Below are 16,362 nucleotides of genomic sequence, written 5' to 3' on the forward strand. Positions count from 1 at the left end.
TATTTTTCTCCTCACAAAACTTTATTTTAATCCATGCTATTAAATCTATTTAAAACATCCGTATATTTTTTTCTTGACTAAAATTTCATTTAATTTAATACAAATATGTCGACTTAAAAACCAGAAAGAATGTTCTCTCATCGACTAGAATTTTGTTTAATTTGGTGCGGGTGAATCGATTAAAAAGCCGCAGAGAAAAATTCTCTCAAACAAGAATCTATTTAACTTGATACATATAAAGTGATTTAAAAGCAGCACAAATGGTCTTTATTCAGATAGAATTTTGTTTAATTTGGTATAGATAATTCGATTCAAAACCAACAGGAGTTTCTCCCTTCAACTAGATTTTTTTAAATTTGTTTGTAAATAAATGGATTTATACCAACAAGGATTACCCTGATGATTTGAATCGACTAGAATTTCATTTAATTTTTGTAGAATAGAATTCATTTATTTCATTTGATACAGTTAAGTCGATTTGAAACCAGAAGGAAAAGTCTACTCTCGACTAGAAGTTATCTAATTTGATACAGATATGTCAAGTGTTGTCCTCGCTTCAGAAATTTTAGTTAATACGCCAATGCAGACCAGTCGAAATGTTCGTCTGCAAATGTTCTCGTCTCATCTTTTTTTCTCCTTCTATCTTCCTTTGCATATCCAGAATGCATAGTAGAAATGGAGTGCCATATGGAGGGACGTAAGTATAGTGTGGACTTTTTTATGTAGCAAAGTATCATAGATGATATTGTTTTCTGTAATATAAAGAAGAAAACAATATTTATTGGATAATTTACTTACTACATAAATGCCAAACTCGATGCAGGTATACAATTTTTGTTTCAATACCGCAAATCAAAAGAAAATTGTGTTTTTGAATGTTCATAATCACATACACTCAGTTATGATCTAAAAATGGTACACTTTGATCGGTGTGCTTTAAAATGCAATCGAATCTACAGTTCTGATGATAAATGTGTACGCTATATTTCATCTTTATAGCTTTTTGTATCTTTGATTTATTATGTTTTTAAGCATGCGGAAAGACAAAAGATAGACTTCCATTCGAGGATTCCATTCAAATTTTCATAGAAATATGCAAATGAGATGCCAATACACAAAATATCAAATTATTGTTAAGTGAATCATCTTCTACACATAGTTTCGGCTAATTAAATTATATTTTACACAGATTAAGACAGATCTAATTCGAAAAAAGGGGTTTTACAAAACCCAGAAACTTGTGAAATATGGAAATTTATAAGAATCTCAAGGTCAAATTTTTTGACGATTATAATATTTTATTTCTTGTATATTTCATATCCAGGAATATAAAAAATCATTAATCTGAAAATATTAGGAAAAAAATAACCAGCGAAATTGGTCTGAAAACTTTATCTCATACATTCAAAAAAAGATGTTGTCTTCGTCTCCTTGCTAAAAATTGTGGTTCTTAGATCAGACCACATATGCCTTTCATGGCATTAGCGAACAATAATTGCGAAATATTTATCTTTGGCATGAATTTAACAATTTTACTGAATCCAGTGTGAGGTAATTAATAATCATTTTGGCGATTAATCCCTACCATATGATTAAGAGTGCCTCAAAATCCAATTTCTGTTTTAAATGCGAATATTTTCAAACCAATTGAAACTAAAATTTGAAACAGAATAACAATTGTAGTCACAAAATAATTTATCAGATTTCATATATAATTACTAGTATTTTGAAATATTCTGCTTGAATGCTTGTGAAATAAAGACTGGAGGAAAGAAGACATTCACAGGCTTGTTTAACATTTGATTATCTACAATTTATATCTTAAATTTTTATCCAAATTTTATTTATCTAGCTCTCTTCTTCTTGTGATTATCGTGTTAATTTATATTCGGACAGACGGAATAAAAGGCCTCTTGTGAATGATTTCACTCGACTTTTGATAGAAGTTTACAAAATTGGTGTAAACATCATATACCAAATTTCATCTGTCTAGATCAAGATTTTTGTCAAATACAGACAGATATAATGACAAAAATATGATTTTCGAACTCAAAAGTTTTGAGATGTAGTTTCCCAAAAATCTCAAGTTTGAAATTTTTAAACTATTGCTTTTTCAATATTTCGTATAGAAATAAAAAGTATATAATTTTAATTTCAATTAATGCAATTATTTCAAATTTCTACATTTGGAAAAATCTCAGAGTCAATGATACTATTTATGCATTTCTTAATTTCATTTTATAGTAATTCGTCATGTAAATAAAATGCATGCTTGTGTTTTTAATTTTAAATTAATATATTCATAAAAATTAATCAAATTAATAATTTTATCAATTACAGCAATCCGAAATGTTTCTGCTTTCAAAAAAAATACCTTCAAAATATAAAGCAGAATAAATCGAATTTAATTTTGAATTTCAAAGCAGAAAGTATAATTCATCGACGAATTAATTAGTTCGAATTTAAGAAGTGAGAGTTAACTGATTTTAATCTTGGAAGTATCCTTTCGTTGAGCTAAGAGAGGCGGAAATTCATCCTTCAACTCAAACGCTTTTTATCTAAACACTTCTTATATATCGTTGCCAACAGCGAAAGATAAATTTTACGTTTTGAAAATATCTTCTAAAATTAATTCCAAATATAAGGAAATTGATATTTCTTCTTTGGATACTGATTTTTCGAAAGTTTCCTCTCTCTCCGGACAAACTTGACATTTATAGTGAAATCCAATTGATATTAAGTAAATTTTATTTCGTAAAATCAGAACATAATTTCCTGCGAGGTTAAAATGTGTCTGAAGCTGCTTTAATTTTTCCAAGATTCAAGATGTCTGAAAATCAAAATAAACGGTGGAATATTTCAGATTATTTTCATACCAAAAGTCTAGTCTAATATTTTTGTTTCGTTAAATATGATTTTTTTTCACTTGATGAAGAGGGATTTTCTAATCGAATAAATCTGATATATTTAACAACTGTCGTTTGGCATCTTTAAATGTCGTTTTAGATGCAGACGAATTAATTGACTTTTACCATCTTTATGATTAAAAACAAAACGCAAGTAATTTAATTAATTCTTTTCTAAAAGAAGGAATATTAATTATATTTAAAAGATGTTTCATATAAATTAAATTTTTTCTTTACTTTACTAAGATTTGATATATAATATAAAAATATTCTTAAATTTATATTTTACTACATACATTCCATGAAATTTTCACTTCAACGGTTCTAATAATAACTGAATTTTATGAATTATAAAAGTATAATAAAACTTGATGATATTACTATTTTTGTTTCACTTATAATATTTCACATTTTTAAATGATATTTAAAAATGCTAATAATCTAATATTTCACATTTTTAAATGATATTTAAAAATGCTAATAATCTAATATTTCACATTTTTAATTTTCTTGGTGATATTCACATTTTTGTTTCTAAGTGCATTAGCCCGTTTAATCGTCGATATTTTAGAAATGTTATTTAAATAAAATGTCTTTAAATTAAGTTTCTTGTTACATTTAAAATTCCAGAATAATGTTAAAAATTTCTTTATTGTTTGTCATTTGTTAAAGTCTTAAAAACGAAACATACTATTTTTGCATTAAAATAAACTTTAAAAAGAAAATTATGCTGAATTTTTATTTTTATAATTGAAGCCTATTTATTTTTCGATAGAAAATAGAATTAAATATCGTGTTTCCTTCAGAAAATTCCTTTAAATAAATGATAAAGAGATTCACATAATGTGCTCTTTTCGTGAAATAATGTGAAAATGCACTGCTGTCAAATATCTCTAAAATATTTTAATACACAAATATTGTAGTTGAGAAAAAGAAATATTCTTTTGATGTTATAATTGGTTTTTTCATTTATGGATGTGAAAAAATAAAAAAACAAATTTTGAAACATTGTATCTAAATTAGAAAAGAAAATAGAATTTGTAATTTTGCATGTGATTGCAATAAAATAGTCTGAAATATAATCTTCCTGAAATTACATTATAATAATAAACGTAAATAATAAATAACATTATTGTTTACGTTTAAAATTGAATTTCGAAGATAATGGCTAAATCTTTTCTTTGCATATCTTTTAACATAAACTCTTTTTTTTTATTTTAGCCTGGTTAATTTTATAATACAAAATAATGAATTGAACCATCAAATTATTCTATAATAATATTTTCATCAAGGTGATATAGAATCTATATCACCATGATAAAAATATCACTCTCATCAGAAATATTTCGAAAATAAATTTTATATCCAATTCTTTATTTTAAAAATTACTTTTCCAAACATAATCATTAATTCATCTGTTCAGACATTTTTTAAACTATCATTTTTAATAAAATTTGGAATACAATGCAAAATAATTCTAAATTCAGATTTCAGTTTAATTGTTCTTCAAATTTCGTCAAAAAAATTCTAATCATTTCTAAATTTTCTAAATCAGAAAAAAATACTAAAATATTATTGTTAATATTTTAGTATTAATATATAATATAAAATTATATATATTTTATATTATAAAATATTTTCCAATCAAACATATTAAAATAAAATATTATAATGTAAATTATTCAAATTTTCTATTTGAATCATTCTTCTCATAGATGTAGAGTTAATTTCAAACTATATTACTTCCAAAATACAGATCGTTTACAAATTTGAAATTTAAAAACTTTTATTCTCTTTATGTCTTATTATTGTTTCATAATTGGAAAGAAAAACTTTTAAAAACTCAGATTTTTCATCGGTTTTCAAATTAATTCAAAAACTATACTTATCTATGTATATTAAGAACAAACATAACCTTTGGTAAAGTTCTCTTTCCCTGCAATGTATCCATACTAAATTTTTTAAAAAAGTTTTAAAAAAATCGAAATATTTATTTTAACTTCGCTTCAGTTTCCAAGAAACTCAAAGAAAAGTTCTGATTTTCTTTCATCACATTCTTTGAGTCGACGAAAAAAGATCTACATCTTCTTTCATGAAATAACATGATACTATGCTGCCTCCGTAAATATTTGAAATTTTTTTATGCACAGATGTTGTTCCTTTATGCCGGAAGAGTTTGTTTAACTTAAAACTAGAAAAACAAATTTTGATTTTTTTGTCTCTATATCTAATGAAATTAATTTAGAAGTTCTCTTATTTTAGATTAAAATTATAATAATAATGTATAATATTATACATTATAATATAATTATAATGTATAATATTTGAATAAAATATTATAATATACAAAATTCTTTCTTTCTGTCTAAAATATCTATTGTCTGCTTTTAATAAAAATTGGAGTATCAATTGAACCAAACGATTTTTTTTAAATTGCATATAATTTCCCCTAAAAATTATTAATATTTGTTATAGCAGAGCTGAACATTTTATTTGAATACTGAATAAAATATTGGCCTAGTAGTTTAAAATTAAAAAAAAAATTATTAATATCTAATTAATTAATTGTTAATTCATTTTTGAATTTTTAAAAAATGAACGTTTTATTCTTAATATCTTATGTAATAAAGCTGTTGAATTTTTTCTTTAGTAAATGTGGAACATATGCGCATGTGTAGCCATAGTGACTTTCATTTATAGCAATGGACAATAAAATCTTAAAATCTCCAAAAAAAATTGGTTTTGAGAATTTTGCGTTTTTAAATTTTCTACTTTCTAAAAATATCTTATTTTTACATGTACGACAATAAAAAGCGTCATTTTTACATAAACTGTCAACTGATAAAAACTGTCTGCAAGTATTTTTCTATCTAACGCTGATAGAGACAAATTTAAGAAAACGGAATTGGAGAGACATTCCTTCTCAAATCAATTACCTACTGCTGCTGTAGAAACTATGAGACACATTTTTTGGAATTTATCCAATCCAGAGTTGTTAAACAATTGTCTGCATGGAAGTACTCAAAATGCAAACGCGAGTCTAAATGATGTCATTAGGATTAATATTTGTTCATTCAGAATCCCTTTCTTTAAAGATTATAATGCTATATATACTTTTAATATAGTAAATGATACAAGATACCAACTTTTTCAAAAAATCGGACATTGGGTCTGAACATATCGTCATAAAAGAAAAGAAACGTCTCAAAAATGAAAGATTTATCAGCTCAAATTATGCCAATCTAGCAGAAAACAAAGGAAGTAGTAAGAAAGGAAAATAATATTTAAAAAGAGGAGAAAGATAATATCTTTAAATATAATGAGGATAAAATAGACTATGAAGCAGGAATGTTCTGATAAAAAGGTCATTTTATATTAAAATGCATTTTTTTCCTTCAAAATTAGTTTTTTTATGTTCGATGTATCCTTTTTTAAAAACTACTACTCGTAGAAGTGTAATCTCTTAAGACATGTTCATTTTGTATCCTAATAATTTTAAAATGAGATGTTTTTTTCAAAAACGTTTGAAACATTTATTTTTCACATTTTTTTTCGTCAAAACTTTATAAAAATTCATTATATTTTGTAAAATATTAAAAAAATTACCAAAAGCCCATTTCAGTGCAATAAGTACTTTATCTATATAAAAAATTTTAAGCATGTACCTGTAACAGATTTTGAAAGCAGGTAGTTTCAGTGAGTACATAGGGGGTTCCTATGCTGTCAGAGAAGTTTTAACGTTCTATCGAAGTAGCTTAAAAATAACTTTAAATTTTACTATTAGCGAATTTAATTCTGAAATTTCTGAATGATATGTGATATTAATAGGCAAAACAAAATACTATTTCGATATAAATTCTATATATTAACAAGAGATTAAAATTTCAGATAATCCATATTTGAAACATCTTGCTGCATCAGAGTTTCTTATTTTTTTAATCATTTTTTTATTTCAAAATTCTTATTCAATTAAAAATTGACTGAAGAATTTTCTCTTAGATTTGCTTCTAATCTGTTTATTAAAAATATAAGATTTTGCTTTTTAAGAGAATTGATAATAGTGGTTATATTTGCCTAAAAGCTCCTTTACTTTGAAATTTCATTCAATTGATTGCATTTTCACACAAGCAGTTTCCAAAACTAAAACTTTTCTACAGTCAAATTTAAAATAAATTTAAGAGTATAAGATTATAAATATTAACTGTTTTTCATATTTCTAATACTTGTTACCCATGTATATGAAATGTGACTCAAAAGTTCATGAAAAAATTTAGAAGGTAGATCGGCAACAGAACACGAAACCACAATTGTAAAAACGGCTGCTACCTGGAATTGTAAGACATTGAATTAAAGGCAAGAAACCATTACTTCATATAAAGTTTCTCCTAACAACTTTAATCTATTAATAGCAATCAACGTAACGTGCATTGCTTCGAATCCGGACACTTTCTATAATTTTTTCAAAGATTAGTTTTGAAAAATATTCTTAGTGACTATTTTATCTATATTTTATAGTGTTACTATTTATGTTAAAATACATAATAAATTTATTATTGCTAACAAATATGTTTGAAGATTACATATTGCATGAAAATCCTTAAGGAATGAGTTAATAATACATAAAATTCGTTGTGAAATAAATGTTCTCATGCTACTACATTTCGACGAATAGATTTATTTCATTTCCCAAATTCCATAAAATCCTGTTTAGATACAAGATCTAATTATTGATGATAAATAGATTATTCTTTTATTGTCTATTCATAGCCAACAATACCAGTGTCAAAAGATAAATTATTCGTTTCGAAATCCTCCCCATTATACGGATTCTGTTTGTCGAGAAATTAATTTCTCAGCCCGGAATTTTTAAAACAAATCATTATTAAATGAGAATTATTTCGTACTTCATTTCCAACTGAAAGGATTTGTGAATAACAATGATTTATATTTATAATGCCTTTTAGGAAAATACTCCAAATGATGCTAATATATTTAGTAAAAGTAATAGTTTCAGTATATCTTAACTAATACTGAATAAATTAAGCTTTAGCCTAATCAAACCAGCAGGAGTGATATCCTTGAAACTTTCTATGTATGATCTCCAACAAAGATGGTATTTAGTCTCCTTCTGCAGAAAATTGGGAAACTTGCCCAGGGCACTGACTTATAATTGCCCAGATCATTTATTTTATTCTATTGTTTTAGCTGAGTTCTGCACATGGTTGTTTTTTACTTCATCGTATAATAAAGAAAACTGAAAGTGTATTTTTATAAATTTTTTCTCAACCAATTAAAACCAATCATTGACACAAAAACACAGCAAGAGTTATTAGCATCAACATCGCATGCTAAATTTAAGTAATCAAAGTCGTAGTATTTCTGAATTGCTGAGTTTACATGAATATGTAGACTGTCAGAGGATCAGTTCGTTGAAGGATGGAGCTCAAATGTTGATATTATTCTGAATTTGTAATGCTGTTTCCCAGATCAGTGAGTCTCATGTTAAAGGAGACAATTTTACAGATAGCTCCAATAGATTCCGGATCAATAATTCAGGTCTTGACGACGATTTTGGTGTCAAAATAGAAGATTTCAGAATCTACAAAAATCTTGGTGACAGTTCTATTAGAAAGCGAATTATGCTAACCTTATTAGAACTTTTCATACCCTCTCAAGGAACCTTAAAAAACCGGGAGACAAAGCTAGTCAGTTAGTTGATTTGAGTTCAAGTGAATAGTTGAGTGATTTTTCTCTGCGTGCTTTGTGCTCCTAAGGCAGTTTACTAGCGTTTTGCTGCTTGTCTGCTGTGGTTTACTTTATTATCGTTCTTGTATACGCTTCAAATGAGTTTTGTTGTACATATGCGTTGTAAAATATTAAATTATTGTTGCTTTTCTTGATTACACAATAAATTATTTGGTAGTGAAGATTTTGGTCTAGATGAAATGACTTGGAGACATATGTTGTCTTTCATGTGGTTTGTTGGTAACATCAACAACAAAAGGCACATGGTTACACCATAATGTAGTAGGCCTAGAGAACTGCACATAAAATTTCTCGGGTGACAGAAATTGTTCTCTCCTAGTACAGGAGCCAAGTTTCCTTCTATTGGAAAAAAAGTACACTAACCTAAACAGGGAGACCACATGATATTTACATGATTGGAAGCTAGCTCCGCCCAGGAAGATCACGTGGTGAACTGAATTCTTAACATGCATCGTTACTTTTTATTAAGAATTGAGGAGTATTTCATTGTATACCCTGTATACCCACTGCACCGGACCTTTATTTTCGGCTATCAGTCTTAGAATTTCCCGTAACAATATAAATCTACATTTTAGATGCCCAAACTGTGTACCCAATTTTATATATCTCAATCATTGTGGTTTTGAATTGTCGAGTACACATGAATATGAAAGGACAGATCGACAGACGGTCCCTCTCTAGGAAGATTTGGCTCAAAATTTGATAGGGACATGAACTTAAAATCATAATTTAATTTATAGAGATCCTTACGTTTTGCAGTCAGCATGTTCATATGCATTCAGACAACCAATCTATTATGCATTTTTTTTCTGCCATGTTAGACGTATGGTATTAAAGTGAGAACTGAAAGAATTCTTATTGACTGCTGAATGAATATCGGGTCTATTATCCCCGACATAGGCTACAAATTTGGTAACTTGTCAACGAAAACGGAAACCAAAGAAAAAAAAAAGATTCTAGAAAATGCAAGAATTTTGGCTCTTTACCTATTAGTAAGTGAGTTCTGAAAATATTTCTTACTTTAAGAATAACGTGGCAGGAAAATCATGTTACAGATTCGTAACAGCTTACTTATTCCAAATTCTGTGTTGTCCTCTCTAACAAGTTCCCAAACCTTCAGTAATGTGATTACGGACTAAATCCAAGTATCTAGGATGAGTAAAACGCTAGTATGACTACAGTTCTTGAATTGGTGTGACTCCAAATTTCAAGAGCGGGCCATCGATTAAAATATTTATTCTGAGCAAGTTCAAAACTCAACAAATTATTCTCTTGCTTGAACCTTTCTTTATAAAAACATGTTTCAAGTATAAAATATGATAGAACTTTCAATGCATTTAACTGTATCCGAAACTATGATTGAATTCCAGAAAAAAAAATCACATTTTCTGTATTTCAAGTTTAGACATTTCATGATACATTTTCTGTATTTCAAGTTTGAACATTTCATGTTACATTTTCTGTATTTCAAGTTTTTTGTATTTCAAGTTTCACTTTTAAAAATTTGAGAGATTGCTCAATATATCCAAGTCCTATATAACATTAAAAAAATTAATTTCAAAGTCTCTATCAGACGAAGATGATAATTTAGATTATCATCTTATAAATGTGTTAAACATAGTTAAAGAATTCCAATATATTACTTATAAATTTTCATTCAATATGTTTTTTATGTCAAACATAATAAAAAAAATCTGGCATCAGTATTAATTGTACGAAGCGAGACACATATTAATCAATTTAATTTTAACTTGGATATTAAAAATTTGATTGTTTAGTTTGATTATCTGTTATTCATTTGATATAAATATTAAAAATGTATAAAAAAAATGAGCTTTCCAAAAAATAGCTTTAAAAATTTGTTGATACTAATAAAAGTTCATGATTTAATAAATACTCCCAAGTGATTTGTAAAAGTTTATTTGTGCCAACATATAAAGTAATTCAAATTCTTGACAGAAATTAATTTTGGCTAAAAGCTACTCCTGAAAATTTTACTCAAGTTTACTCTCCAAACTGACAAGACGAGTAGATGATTCCGTCGTTCTATAAACACTTCATAGTTTGTGATGCCAGCGGCGAAAGATAAAATGTTTCCTCCGATAACATGCCATGAGATTAATTCCAGCTGCAAAGGGAATTAATTTCTGTGCTTGCTGATTTACCTCATTAGATAAATATTCTGTAAGATTTCATATTTTGCCGAAGTGATTTGCTGCTGATATTAATATACATTTACATTAAGAAATAATTATTTTCTAACAGCTTTTCTTAAGTTTTTCCAAGAGGTTTCTCTAACATCATTTTGAGATCTATTCGATCTTTAAACTGGAGATAAACAGAAAACGATTTTTTTTTCCATTCTTTGACATTTTATATTTTCGTTAAAATAAATAAATATATATTTTCGCCAAAAAAAATTAAGAGTAAAAAAATTAGCAACCGACTTGTTTATATATTCTGAAAAATAGAGTAACTTTCAAAAGCTTTCGCACAATTTCCGAATTCTAATAAAATATTATTCCATTTACTATATATTCTTTCATTGTTGTTTTACCATTACTAAAATTTAATATTTTAAAATGAAATTTTTCTTAAAGTATTATCTAGAACTATTTTCTTACAAACTTAATAATTAAATATCTTAAGAACATACAAAAACTTCTTTTTGAAAAATCTATAATGAAAAGTAAACAAGTTATTTTGCGAAAGTCTTCGTGTACTTTAAAGACATCTATACTTTTTTTACATGTTGCAATATTTTCAACATTTAGTATCTAGTAAAATTACCCGCAAAAATCCGTAATAAATTTTAAACTTCTGGAAAAAGAGTACAACAATTGGTTTTGTCAATTTTGCATCATTGTTCCTCAGACTCTCGTTATTATTTTTTTAGTTCAGTTTTCATATTAATGTTTAATGAATATTATCCATTTACAAAAAGATAAATAATATTTACATATATTAACAAATAATATATACATATATTCTTAATTCAGTCAATTTCAACTAGGTATTTTTTTCCGCATTGTTTGACATTTAATACGTTTGCTGTCATCGCGTTCATTTTAACAATGTAATACACAAAAATTTCATTTTATGACGTTCGCTTATTCGAATGTGACTGGGATGTTGTAACATCTGATATTTGAGCTTTGAATTCGGAATTATTGCAATAAATACAAACTTAATAACAATGCTATGTATTTTCCATTTTGTGAGCAAAAATTCGCAGCATAATCGAATCAAAAATAAACCACTAGAAACAATAATTCCTAAACCTTTAGGAACAAAGAACATTGTATAAGCTTTAATCATTCACAAATATCTTGTAAATAGAAACCAGTTTTAACACGAAATACTTCACGATCCATTGATCAATAAGTCCACAAGTGCAAACCGTTTTGCAATTGATTCGAATTGTTTGAAGTTCAATTATACACTCGAAATTCACATTCGCTTCATGGCTTTGCAACTCACCATTATCTTCAATGACCCATGGACAGGATCATCGAATTTTCGCTCGCGAGAAAGGACATTTATTTCACTTTCAACAGTTTATGGCAGTAAACATGAGTGTTTGAGGGGCTTTACTGTGTTTGCCACAAACATGGTTGACGAAAAGGAATGTAGAGATGGAATGTAGGTTATATTTGATTCAATATAAATGAGCAAATTGAATTTCGCTTTTAATTAGCTTCCGATTTGTGAGATTTAATGCAAAATCTAGCTAAAATGACTTTCACAGATGTTATGATAAGTTTACAATTTGTATTTGGCGCATTGTCTGTTTATGCTATTTTATATAATATATATCACATTAATAATTCACTGCTCAAAAAAATTAAAGGATTTTGTAAGTCTTGCTTAAAATTAAATTATAAGCAATTTTTTTTTTCATAAAATGGAAGAAAAGAATCACAAATGCAATTTTTTCTTATTTTCAAACTTCGCATAATTCAAATTTTGAGTTTGAAGTCGAAAAGACGCTTTACAGCAGCGAATTTCATTTGGATTTCAACTTAATATAATACAAAGCGGAAAAGAACGATCGGATTCAGTAAGTGCGTTGTTTCGATGAATGCGATGTCTCAATGAAGTCATTTAATTGAATCAGAAGCTTGGAAAGCGGTTGTCCAGTTAGAGGGGGGCCAAACGTAAGTCGAAGTAGCAGAAGCCAATTTAGTTTCCCAAGTTTGATTTACAGGATCTGGAACTTTGTTTTGGAGACTGGAAATGCAGGTCGAAGATCAGGGCAAGGTCGTAGACATGCAACAACGCCCAATCAAAAAGCGTTATTTAACGCGAACGGCCCGGAGACTCCGAAAAATGAATGCCACTCTTCTTCAACAACAGTTTATATCGACTACTGGCACCAAACGACACAATTGTCCAAAATCGCTTTCACGCTGAAGATCTGTTTGCTCGAGGACCAATGGTGCATGTCATGTTAACAGCAAACACCGTTGCATTCGCTGGGAGTTGGTAAAAGAGCATGTGAACTGGAGAAGAAATGAATGGTGCAATGTTCTTTTTTCTAACGAGCCCCGTTTTTCTGTTCATCCTGATAATAGGCATATTTTCATTTAGAGGGAACGTGTCACTAGAAACAATCCTGCATTCGTGCAAAAAAAATGTAAGATTTGGTGGTGGGAGAGTGATGGTCAATGCTGACATCTCCATTGATGGTCGCTCCGATCTCCATATCATTCGAAATGGAGCTGTGACTGGTCGCCGATATAGGGATGGGATCCTGAAACCTATTGAAGTTCTTCAGCAATTAGAGATGACTTCATGTTAATGGACGACAATTGCAGGCCTCATCGTGCTGACTTGGTGAATATTTCCTTTTGGAGGAAGGAATTATACGAATGGATTGACCAACGTGTTCTCAAGACATGAACCCAATCGAGAATGTTTGGGACATTCTAGGCAAAGGAATTGATGGACGCCTACCACCCCCACAAATTCTCCAAGAACTTGAAAGCACTTTTCTGGAGAAGTGGGACAGAATACCCTACTCCCTCATTAATAACCTCAATGACTCAATGTCTCAAAGGTGTTCAACGTTGTTGGCCGTCCGGGGAAACCATACCACCAACTAAAAACGATTTTCTTTTAAGGAAGCACCTTTTTTTAAATTTGTTTTTCTCATATGCACAAATTGTTTTTTTTTTCCTTTTGTGCCTAAAAGGCTCAATAAAACGCATTTTTTCCTGTCAAACAAATGTCATTTTTATCTTATATAGCCTACTACGTCTGTCGTTAATGTATCAATCATTCAAACAATTCTTCAGATGCCAGATCAACCACCAACCTCAATATAATTGTTTTGAGCAGTGTATACTACAATTTTTATTTTATATATACTTTCCTATATAAGAATTCCTTTAAGCATCAGAATAATGTATTCAACTTCGGAATAAAAATTTTGAAAAGCATTCGAAGTTAATTATACTTATGAATATTTGCTTAAAAAATTGAAAAAAACATTTATGAAAATAAAGCAGTTAAGTGGAAATTTTAAAAAATGGGCAAAAGGACTTTTTTGGCTGCAAAGAGGTACAAAGATGAAACTTTGTTATTTAGTTATTTACCAAATTGTTTGCTTAAAATTTTGCAGGCAGTTTAAGAAATATATTATTTAGTTCTTGAACTAAAACCATAAGTTGCATTTTTCTCCTCTTTTTTAAATATTAGGGTTCCACTGATAAATAACAAAAAAAAAATCCATTCTTTCCCGCATTATGCAGTAATTAAAAATTATAAAATGTTTCTTAAATGAATATATTGTTTATGCTGTAGTTCCGGAAATCCAAAACATATTAAAAACTTTTTATACCAAATTTTAACAAAAAAAAATGCATTAGACTTTAACTTATGAGGGTTTACGTCAGAAATGCTATCAAAGATTAGAATTTGAGAATGATTTGATTTGCATCTGAAGGTGCAAAATTGCCTTAAAACGCATGTAAATACAAATATAAAAATCAATATAATTTTTCCAAAAAGACTTGAGAACAAAAATTTTATTTTTTTATCTATAAAGAAACCTAATCAAAAATTAAGAATATTAAATTTTAAAAAAATGACTTTACAACTTAGTCACCTACATTTAAATGAAAAAAAAAATTCAAAAATCACTTTATCCAAGGTCAATTTTATTTGCACACTAATTTTAATATATTTCTAACAATACTTTGTCTGACTTTCGTTTTTCAACAGCCTCTTCATTGTTTTATTTAGTAGACTCACGCTTGGGTTGTACTAAATACAGTTCTCTGTATGGATGTAATCGTAGTTATATTATTCGCCAAAAAAAAAAAAAAAAAACGAAATACAGCAGGACATTCAAGCTTACAGTATTGTCATATTACGAAAATTTGACTAGAATTTTGAATTGTTCCTTTATTTATTTCTTAAAAAATTAAATATATAGATTTGCAGCCATTTATCAATTAATAATTGTAGTAATAATTTTAGTCATAGATAAAACGCTTGTGTGGATGCGAAATCAGGTTGAATTTTTTATAATTGTCATTCAGCAATATTCGAATTATATGTTTCCATAGGCAAAAATTCTAGATAACGCTTTTTTGAATTGGAAAGGATAAAAAAAGGAGTTTAAGACGAGGAGTATTGATTATAAATCAAAATCGCCCTAAACAAGAAACGGTTAGAGCAGTTGGAAGTTTTGAAGAATAATTTATCAAAATATCTAGTTGGAATGTGCAAAATAGAGATATGTTTCAGTTTGCAGAACAAAGTTTCCAAATTATATGAGAATTGCCACTTTTCTTCTTCATCATCTTTGAGGCGGTCAGTGAAGTAGTCTAAAATTGCAGTTTTTATTGAAAAGTAATATTCAAAGTTTCATAAGTTAATCAGTTTTAAGAACTAGTTTACTTAATTGGAGTGCAACTCTTTATTTAAAATATTAGTATCTCAAGAATATTCTGTAAAATACTGTTCATAGAGCAGCAGATCTAAATAAAAGCTAAACATTCGTAATTTATTAGGGCATGTATTGACTCAAGTTACATAAAATATAATTATTTACTTCATTTAGATAATTTTAACACTTGTATAACTATTATTAAATATTTGCAAATTAACTATTTGCCCTGAATTGAAAGGATATACATATTAAATAAGTTTGCCTTAAATAAAGCTGATTTATTGAATTAATAATATAGATATTGCAAAAAATTATAAACTTTTCTTTATATTTATTTTTAAAAAATATATTATTTTTCTTATTTATTTCATTCACACAGACAGGTGAACTTTTGATTTAATTTCTCAGTAACAGTTAACTTATTCTTTAATTTGAGCTCTTATCAATGTGATGGCAATACGTTCATAAAAGCTAATTTTTTCTTACGCAGGCGTAACTTGCTCTTTGAGGCTAAATTTTATTTTTATTTTGCGCGAAATAAATAGCTAAAAAATATGGTTAAAATCTTTCTTTAAAAATTCGTTAAAAGCCGAAAGTTAATTTATAGCTTAAAGTGCTGGTATCATTAAAATGATATTTTAGCATTAACTTGATGCAAAAATCAATTTTGTGCTGTACTATTTTTGGAAATTATAGCGTAAACACTCCAAAAATTCCCTTAATTTTTAATTAACCCTTTCTAGGGCCGCTGGAAGTATGCTTCCCACCAAATTTATCCATCTTTGTATGAAA

This window comes from Argiope bruennichi, chromosome 9 (genome assembly GCF_947563725.1).
Source record: "Argiope bruennichi chromosome 9, qqArgBrue1.1, whole genome shotgun sequence".
In the NCBI taxonomy this organism is placed as follows: domain Eukaryota; kingdom Metazoa; phylum Arthropoda; class Arachnida; order Araneae; family Araneidae; genus Argiope; species Argiope bruennichi.